The following is a 9,003-nucleotide window of genomic DNA, read 5'->3' on the forward strand; positions in this document are numbered from 1 at the left end:
AAGGATGCCGACCAGGAAGGCGTTCGACTAGAAGGCGCCGACCAGAGTGCGCGCCAAGAGGTGCCCAACCAAAATAAGCTGCTCGGTTAGAAAGTGCCGACCAAAGACAGCGCCGAGGCGCTCTGCTAGAAGGTGCTCGCCTAAAGGGCGCCGACCAGGAGTACTCAAAGCAGCCCCGCCACAGGGCGCCCCATTGGGCGATCAGCTCGGCTCGGCACCCTCGCCGAGCCGATGCCTTGACCAAATGTTCAACCTCCGCCTAAAGTCCAAGGGACTTGACAACTCCTACGGCTTGCGACCTGCCACTATCTCCAAGCCATCAAGGCATAAGATCTCCTCAGGCGTTCGGCACGACCTGCCATTAATGCATGAGACTCCCTCAAGTCTCCGATGCACTCAGGCATTTAATGAACACGGCCCAAGACGATCTCCGGATCACTGAACCATCAGAACGTATGGCTCTCCCTGACCGCCGGTTCATTCGGTAATAAATGCACTTACCATCTACGGACCCCAGGCCCACCGCAGCCGGCGGTTCAACCACTCCAACAGGTCCGATCGACCGTGACAACTCCATGATTCCGGTCTGATCCGGTCCCGTTCTCCATTACGCCATTAATGGGCCACATGGTGCCCAATTATTACAAAACAGGACAAACCTCCTGTCACCTCCCAGGTAACAAAAATCCTCCTATAAAAGGAAACCTGGAGGGAAAAGGGAGAGGGGACCAAAAACGAGAGAAAAAACCCGGAGCTGGAGAGAACCTTCCTAGACCGGGGGAAAAAGGAAGAAAACAACACAGACACAATTGAACACGAGATTCTTTTTGTCTTCTCCACATACTCTCTCCCCTGCTCTCTCCACATACTTGCCCCATCTGACTTAGGCATCGGAGGGCCGGCGCCGGGGAGCCCGGCCACCGGCTTTTTTGCAGGACAGGACAGGACAGGACTGGACGCACCACCCCTCTTCGGACGCTCCCACGCCCCCCGGCGGAGGACGCAGCCAGCCGGCGCACCACCGTCCGCCCCCTGCAGCAGCGGAGCTCCTTCTTCCCCGGCTTCACGGTGGCCCCCGGGTCCAATTTCCAGCAACAGTTGGCGCTAGAGGAAGGGCCCGAGTTCGCTACCATGAAGCTAAGAAGCAAAGGGGCTTCCAACGCCTCTCGACGTCCTCCACCAAGCCCAGAATGTTCCGTTCGGAACTCACCACCCCCGGTTGAGCCAGCACCTCAAGTTCAACCGGAACAATTTGATGCCCTGGTGCAGCAAGTGCAGGCGTTGGCTACCGCCGTCCAAAGTTTGCAACCCAGGGGCATCCCAGCAGCACCGCCTCCCCCGGCTCCAATTCAACCGGAGCCCCCTACAAGCGGGCTTCCTCTTCGAGGTCAGGACTTTCAAGTCCAGGCCTCCCTCTGGAGAGAGCACCCAGTCAGAAATCACGGAGGCTGGCCACAGCCTTCAGAAGCTGAGTCGGTTCCAGGGCAACCTGCACCCGGAGGAACCGCTGTAGCGATCCTCCAGAATGATGAACTCGACAAGAAGGTCGAAAAGCTGGAGCGCCAAATCCAGGCACTCCACGGGAGAAAATCAGGACGTAACGGCGACTTCGAGTTCAATACGAAGTCGCCCTTCTCCCAGGAGATTGAAGATGAACCGGTTCCCCTCCGGTTCAAGATGCCCCAGGTGGAGCCTTACAACGGCAAGGCAGATCCCTTTGACCACCTGGAGAGTTACCGGGTCTTAATGGCCCTACAAGGAGCCTCGGAAGCCATGATGTGCAAGGCTTTCCCGGCGACACTCCGAGGACCAGCCCGGCTTTGGTTTACCGGGCTGAAGCCGAGTACTGTCTCTTCCTTTGAGCAGCTCGGCAGACAGTTTGCTGGCAACTTTGCCGCCAGCCAGCCCCAGCGGCGGACATCTGACTCCCTCCTTGATATCAAACAAAAGGAGGGAGAATCCTTCAAGGAATACTTGGACCGGTTCACCGCCGCAACATGGGAAGTCCGGGAGCTTGACCAGTCAATCGCCATGTCGGCGCTGAAGACTGGAGCCCGGTCTTACAGATTCCTCTTCTCGATTGAGAAGAATTTCCCAGCGGACCTTACAGAAATGTTCGCTCGAGCCCGGAAGTATGCCAAGGCTGAGGAAGCCGTGGCCGTCAGGCGGGGCGGGACCGAGCAGAACCCCAAGAAGAGGCGCCGTGAGGAACGCAGCCGACCCAGAAGCCCGTCTCCACGACGAGCTAAGAATCCGCCCCGCCCGAAAAGTCCACCCCGGTTGAGAGGACCGCCGCAGCAGAGGTCACTCCGCCCGAGGTTCCCACTGCAGGCCCGTGCACCTGAAGGGAGGTATGAAGAGTATACTCCCCTCAATGCTCCTCGGGCTGAAATCCTCATGGAGATTGAGAGTCGGGATTGCATCCGGCTCCCCCCTCCAAAGCCAGACACCAGAATCCGGCGTGATCTCCGGAAGTATTGCCATTTTCACCGGGATCACGGCCATGATACCGAGGATTGTTATCAGCTCCGAAATGAGATCGAAGCACTCATTCGCCGAGGGATGCTCGATCGGTTTGTACAAGGCCGGCGTGAAGGAAAGAAGCCAGCCGAAGGAGCAGCACAGCCTGAAGGTTCTAATGCCAACAGGCCCATCGCCGGCGTCATCAACACTATCCGAGGAGGGACCTCGGCTGGGGAAGCCTCAGGGGAAGGAGCCTCCTCGAAGCGCCCGCGCACCTCTGAAGCCATCTCCTTCTCAGATGACGATCTAGAGGGAGTCGAAACTCCCCATGATGATGCCATGGTCATCTCCATGATCATAAATAAATTTGATGTAAAACGCATCCTGGTTGATAATGGAAGCTCGGCGAATGTTTTGTATTTTGATGCTTATTGTAAAATGGGGATGACAAAAGAACAGCTACGGAGGATGAATGCTCCGCTAGTTGGATTCACTGGGGATTCAGTCCCAGTAGAGGGCGAGATCGACCTTCTGGTCACAGCCGGGCTCGCCCCTCGTGAAAGTACTGTGGGTATGAGCTTCCTTGTGATACGCCTGCCCTCGGTTTACAACGCCATCCTTGGAAGGCCAGGACTCAACGCCCTCCGAGCAGCGGTCTCAACTCACCACCTGCTGATGCGATTCCCCACCAGCCAGGGAGTCGGTGAAGTCCGAGGGGACCAAATGGTGGCAAGGCGATGCTACCTAGCGACCCACGAGGCAAGACGACCAGCCGAGGTGCCCGCCCCAACGACTGACCAGCCCTCAACTGAAGTTATGGAGGCACGGGTCAACCCCCAGAAAGAGCGGGTAGAGCCTGGTGAGTTGTTAATTCAAGTTCCCTTACGAGAGAACTTTTCCGAGCTAACCGTGCAGATCGGCTCTGGCCTTGGCGAAAACGAGAGGAGTCGCCTCGTCGACTTCCTACGGGATAATATGGATGTCTTCGCCTGGTCGCCTGTAGATATGCCGGGGATAGACCCGGAGGTCATGGTCCACCGGCTTCAGGTGAAGCCGACCTGCAAGCCCGTGCGGCAAAAGAAGCGAGGCGCCGCCCCTGAACGACAACGAGCAGCAGCCGAGGAGGTCGGCAAGCTCCTTGAAGCCGGTTTCATCCGGGAGATATCCTACCCGAAATGGCTCGCCAATGTGGTCCTCGTCAAAAAAGCTAGCGGAAAGTGGCGTATGTGCGTGGACTACACCGACCTGAATAAAGCCTGCCCGAAGGACAGCTTTCCACTTCCCAGCATTGACCAGCTCGTGGACTCCACCTCGGGTCACGAGCTGCTGGCATTCATGGACGCCTTTTTCGGATATAACCAGATCCGCATGGCGCCAGAAGACGAGGAAAAAACAGCCTTCATCACCGACGGGGGAACCTACTGCTACAAAGTGATGCCATTCGGTCTAAAAAATGCCGGGGCGACTTATCAAAGGCTGGTCAGCCGGATCTTCAAAGACCAAATAGGCCGAAACATGGAGGTCTACGTGGATGATATGCTGGTGAAAAGCAAGGCGGCGCAAGACCACATAGCCGACCTCAATGAAGCATTCTCCACACTCCGAAAGTACCAGATGAAGCTCAACCCAGCTAAATGTGCATTCGGGGTCACCTCCGGCAAATTCCTCGGCTTCATCATTACACAACGAGGAATCGAGGCCAATCCAGAGAAGATCCGAGCCCTCCAAAGGATGACGCCTCCCAGGACGGTCAAGAAGGTACAGCGGCTCACGGGCCGAGTGGCAGCCCTCGGGAGGTTTATCTCCCGCTCAGCCGAGCGCTGCCTTCCATTCTTTGCAGCCCTCAAGAAGCCGAAGGACTTTTTGTGGTCGGACGAGTGCCAGCAATCTTTCGAAGAGCTCAAGCACTTGCTGGCTTCCCCTCCCCTACTCACGAAGCCTCAACAGGGAGAGCTCCTCTACTTGTATTTAGCTGTCTCCCCTGTAGCAGTAAGCTCGGTCCTGGTCCAAGAGGAGGGGAAACTTCAGAAACCGGTGTACTACACCAGCCGGGTCTTAAGGGATGCTGAGACCCGATACTCCAAGCTTGAGAAGACCGCCTACGCTTTGGTCATCTCAGCTCGGAGGCTCCGACCCTACTTCCAAGCTCACACAGTGGCTGTGCTGACTGACCAGCCGATCAAGCAGATCCTGCAGAAATCAGATCGTGCGGGTCGGATCACTAAATGGGCCATTGAGCTTGGGGAATTCGACATTGAGTACCGGCCCAGACCGGCGATCAAAGCACAAGCACTCGCAGACTTTATAGCCGAGTGCACCATACCAGATGAGGTCGAGCCTGAACCTGAGCCACCGTTGGAACAGACCCCAAGTTTGACATGGACTCTACATGTCGATGGCTCTTCAAACTCGGGGGGTAGTGGAGCAGGATTTATTCTCACCAGCCCGGAGGGGGTGGTCGCCGAGCAGGCCTTGCGCCTCGAGTTTTCTGCTTCCAATAATATGGCGGAGTATGAAGCGCTCGTCGCCGGGCTTAAGCTAGCCAAAGAGCTAGGAGTGAAGGACTTGAAGGCCTTCAGTGATTCTCAGCTCGTCGTCAACCAAATTGTGGGCGACTTCGAAGCTAGAGACCCGACCATGCAGAAGTATCTCCAGAAGGTACGGGATCTCGCCTCGACCTTGGACTCTTTCCACATTCAACATATTGCCAGGTCGGAAAATCTCAGGGCCGACCAGCTATCAAAGCTGGCGTCCTCTCGCATGAGCGAGCTTCCCAAAGAGGCAGTCCTGGAATATCTCCAAAAGCCCAGTACAGACGAGCCCGAGCAGACCCTCTGCACCGAGCTCGAGCCAAGCTGGATGGATGAACTCATCAGCTATCTGCAAGACGAAACCCTCCCTGCTGATGTACGAGAGGCTCGCCGAATCAAGCGCCTCGCCACCCGATACATACTATACGAGGGAAAGCTCTATCGGAAATCCTTCACCTCTCCCCTTCTCAGATGCCTTCGCCCAACGGAAGCTAATTATGCCCTGCGCGAAGTCCACGAAGGAATTTGTGGAAACCATCTGGGAGGACGAGCCTTGGCCCATAAAATTCTGCGCCAAGGATATTATTGGCCGACACTCCAGAAGGATGCTATGGATTTCGTCCAAAGATGCGACCGGTGCCAAAGGAACGCCAATGTTCAGCGCCGGCCCTCGGCTCCTTTGACTTCTATCAGCTCCCCTTGGCCTTTTGCCCAGTGGGAAATTGACATCCTTGGGCCATTTCCTCCGGCCACCAGGCAAAGGAAGTTCCTGGTCGTCTCCATCGACTACTTCACTAAGTGGGTGGAAGCTGAGCCCCTCGCCCGGATCACCGAGCAGAAGATGCGGGATTTCGTTTGGAAATCCATCATTTGCATATTTGGGCTCCCCCGCATCCTTATCTCTGACAACGGTCGCCAGTTCGACAACATCCATTTCAGAGAGTTCTGCTCCGAGCTTGGCATTGACCACCGCTTCACCTCGATCGCGCATCCTCAGACGAACGGAGAAACCGAGGTAACAAATCGTACTATTTTGCAGGGTCTCAAAAACAGGCTCGACAAATCCAAAGGACAATGGGTCGAAGACCTATACAATGTCCTGTGGGCTTACCGGACTACGTTCCGCGTCCCCACCGGCGAGACTCCCTTCAACCTGACATATGGGACGGAGGCCGTCATTCCACTAGAGATTGGGCTCCCCTCTCCAAGAGTCGAGCACCACGATGCTAGTTCCAACTCTTCGCAGCTCAGAGGCAACCTCGACCTGATCGAGGAAACAAGGGAGGTCGCCCGAGTGCGTATGGCGAGGTACCAACAAAAGACAGCTCAGTACTACAACGCCAGGGTCAAAGTCAAATCTTTCAGACTAGGGGACCTTGTCCTAAGAAGAGCTGAAACCTCCCGACCAACTGAGCGAGGGAAGCTGGCCCCGAATTGGGAGGGACCATACCGAGTCATGCGCATTCGCCGACCCGGAACTTATCAATTGGAGTCTCTAAATGGGACTCCCATTTCGCGGAGCTGGAGCTCTGAAAATCTCCGCGTGTACCACCAGTAGAACCCTAAGGGGTCCCTCATTATTTAACCATTAAATTCCATTCTATGAATTTCACTCTATGAATTTCATTTCACGATAAACTGATGGTTTGCGGACTTATTCCGAGCTCACCAATTTTCTTGATTATCCCATGGCATCAGGTTTATTCTTCTTCCCTAACCACGGTTGGGATGCCCTGATACCTCGGGATGGAGTACCTGCGTGGACTCCCTGAAGATGTCCATGAGTTTATGGTGCGCTCTCCATCAGCGAGCTCGGCTCGTTCTCCTACCCTGGCCACGGTCAGGATGCCCCGAGACGTCGGGACGCCCCGGTTACCGGGAAGCTCGAGGCGTCGAGACATGAGTAGCGGTCCTCTCAGACCGGACGAGCTCGGCTCGTGCTCCATCGACTATTGAGTAGCGGTCCTCTCTGACCGGACGAGCTCGGCTCGTGCTCCATCGACTATTTGAGTAGCGGTCCTCTCTGACCGGACGAGCTCGGCTCGTGCTCCATCGACTATTGAGTAGCGGTCCTCTCTGACCGGACGAGCTCGGCTCGTGCTCCATCGACTATTGAGTAGCGGTCCTCTCTGACCGGACGAGCTCGGCTCGTGCTCCATCGATTGTTGAGCTCGGCTCGTGCTCCTACCCCGACCTCGGCCGGGATGCCTCGAGACGTCGAGACGCCCCGGTTCATCGGGATGCCCCGATATGTTGGGATGTTGTCTTTATTGGCCAAACGAGCACGGCTCATTCTTTACCAGCTTCAACCAATGAGCTCGGCTCGTCCCTTCATCGATGGATTTCTCTGCCGACGTCCTCGAAGAACGGAGTCCGAGCAGAGAAGCGTCTTCAGTCGCCTCGGCGCAAGGACGCATACGGTACAAGGTACCCATTTATTTAATATTTTTACATTACGCATTATTGAATTTCTCTGCCGACGTCTTCGAAAAACGGAGTCCGAGCAGAGAAGCGTCTTCAGTCGCCTCGGCGCAAGGACGCATACGGTAAAAGGTACCCATTTATTTAATGTTTTTACATTACCCATTATTGAATTTCCCTGCCGACGTCCTCGAAGAACGGAGTCCGAGCAGAGAAGCGTCTTCAGTCGCCTCGGCGCAAGGACGCATATGGTACAAGGTATCCATTTATTTAATGTTTTTACATTACGCATTATTGGATTTCTCTGCCGACGTCCTCGAAGAACGGAGTCCGAGCAGAGAAGCGTCTTCAGTCGCCTCGGCGCAAGGATGCATACGGTACAAGGTACCCATTTATTTAATGTTTTTACATTACGCATTATTGGATTTCTCTGCCGACGTCCTCGAAGAACGGAGTCCGAGCAGAGAAGCGTCTTCAGTCGCCTCGGCGCAAGGACGCATACGGTACAAGGTACCCATTTATTTAATGTTTTTACATTACGCATTATTGGATTTCTCTGCCGACGTCCTCGAAGAACGGAGTCCGAGCAGAGAAGCGTCTTCAGTCGCCTCGGCGCAAGGACGCATACGGTACAAGGTACCCATTTATTTAATGTTTTTACATTACGCATTATTGGATTTCTCTGCCGACGTCCTCGAAGAACGGAGTCCGAGCAGAGAAGCGTCTTCAGTCGCCTCGGCGCAAGACGCATACGGTACAAGGTACCCATTTATTTAATGTTTTTACATTACGCATTATTGGATTTCTCTGCCGACGTCCTCGAAGAACGGAGTCCGAGCAGAGAAGCGTCTTCAGTCGCCTCGGCGCAAGGACGCATACGGTACAAGGTACCCATTTATTTAATGTTTTTACATTACGTATTATTGGATTTCTCTGCCGACGTCCTCGAAGAACGGAGTCCGAGCAGAGAAGCGTCTTCAGTCGCCTCGGCGCAAGGACGCATACGGTACAAGGTACCCATTTATTTAATGTTTTTACATTACGCATTATTGGATTTCTCTGCCGACGTCCTCGAAGAACGGAGTCCGAGCAGAGAAGCGTCTTCAGTCGCCTCGGCGCAAGGACGCATACGGTACAAGGTACCCATTTATTTAATGTTTTTACATTACCCATTATTGGATTTCCCTGCCGACGTCCTCGAAGAACGGAGTCCGAGCAGAGAAGCGTCTTCAGTCGCCTCGGCGCAAGGACGCATACGGTACAAGGTACCCATTTATTTAATGTTTTTACATTACGCATTATTGGATTTCTCTGCCGACGTCCTCGAAGAACGGAGTCCGAGCAGAGAAGCATCTTCAGTCGCCTCGGCGCAAGGACGCATACGGTACAAGGTACCCATTTATTTAATGTTTTTACATTACCCATTATTAGATGCTCATGACACCGACACATTGTTGCAAGTCCGGTGAATCCCCGTCACGGGCTGACGGGTATGCAGTCCATTTGTAAGAAAAGAATCCGGTTCGCCCCGGCAACCCGAGGCTCGGATTCGAAATTCGTCGCATTAAGAAGTCCCAAGTCCTAACGA

The sequence above is a fragment of the Phoenix dactylifera genome, chromosome 6 (genome assembly GCF_051530095.1).
Source record: "Phoenix dactylifera cultivar Ajwa chromosome 6, Ajwa_hap1_PhDact_Kaust_v1.1, whole genome shotgun sequence".
Lineage (NCBI taxonomy): Eukaryota > Viridiplantae > Streptophyta > Magnoliopsida > Arecales > Arecaceae > Phoenix > Phoenix dactylifera.